Below are 1,024 nucleotides of genomic sequence, written 5' to 3' on the forward strand. Positions count from 1 at the left end.
TCGCTAGAGAAGGCACTTTTTCTCACTGAGGGCAGGCGGGACGGACCCGGCCCGACGAGCCTCCGGTCGCGGCAGCGCAAGAGCAGGGGAAGCGACACACACACCACTCGATGATCTCGAGCGCGGCGAGGCGGGGGGGTCTGCGGTATCGGTAAGGATTTTTCTTCCTTTCCGGGGCGTACTCTTGAGCGTTCGCGGACACGGGGGACCGGACCGAGAAAAAGCATACTACACAAGAGGTCCCCCGAGAGCCAGGCCTGCCTCCGCGGCAACACCCACCGGGTCTGCACCAGGCGGGGAGGCAATTCTCAGTCCGTCACCGACGGACCACCTTTAACGGTGAGAAGAAAATTAAAAAGGCCGGCCGCGACCGCTCAACACCACCCAACGGCTCACCGCCTACGGGAGAAGGCAGCGCGTGGTGGGCCGCTCGCCCGATCTCACGAGACGGCCGTGAGAGAGCCATCTTACCGCAGCGAGCCTCTCTTACCCGCTCGCCTCGACCCCCCTTTTTTCTTGATCCTCGGGATCACACACCTCGCAGAGGAACACCGCTAATGGCCGTACCGCACACAGGAGGCATACACGTCAGAGAACCGGGAAACGCCGCCGCCGCTCAGAACCGGGCAACTCTGAAGATCGGCCTGGAACGCTCCAGGAGCACCACGAGGATCACAAGCAAGGCGCGTGCACACGAGCCCGGTCGGGAGGGGCACGTAGCGCGGCAATCAGCCGACCCTCCCCCGGCTCGGAGGGAGGAGGGCCAAACAGACCCACACGCGGTGGGCATAGCGAAACGCGCGACGGGGAACAAAGCACCCGGCGCGCCTCACAGGAACCCCCACGAACCACAGCGAGGAGTGCGGGGGGGCTTTCACAGGGCTCGGGTCGGATAACCGCACCCCTGCCTTCCACACACCACCGGTAAAGGTGGGGAGGAGAGACGAGGGGCCCGCTGGCAGAACGAGAAGAGCGGCCGCCATTCGCCATGAATGTCCGTCCCTCGCCTGGCGCGGCTTAGGCC

The sequence above is a fragment of the Microtus pennsylvanicus genome, unplaced genomic scaffold (genome assembly GCF_037038515.1).
Source record: "Microtus pennsylvanicus isolate mMicPen1 unplaced genomic scaffold, mMicPen1.hap1 Scaffold_47, whole genome shotgun sequence".
Taxonomy (NCBI): domain Eukaryota; kingdom Metazoa; phylum Chordata; class Mammalia; order Rodentia; family Cricetidae; genus Microtus; species Microtus pennsylvanicus.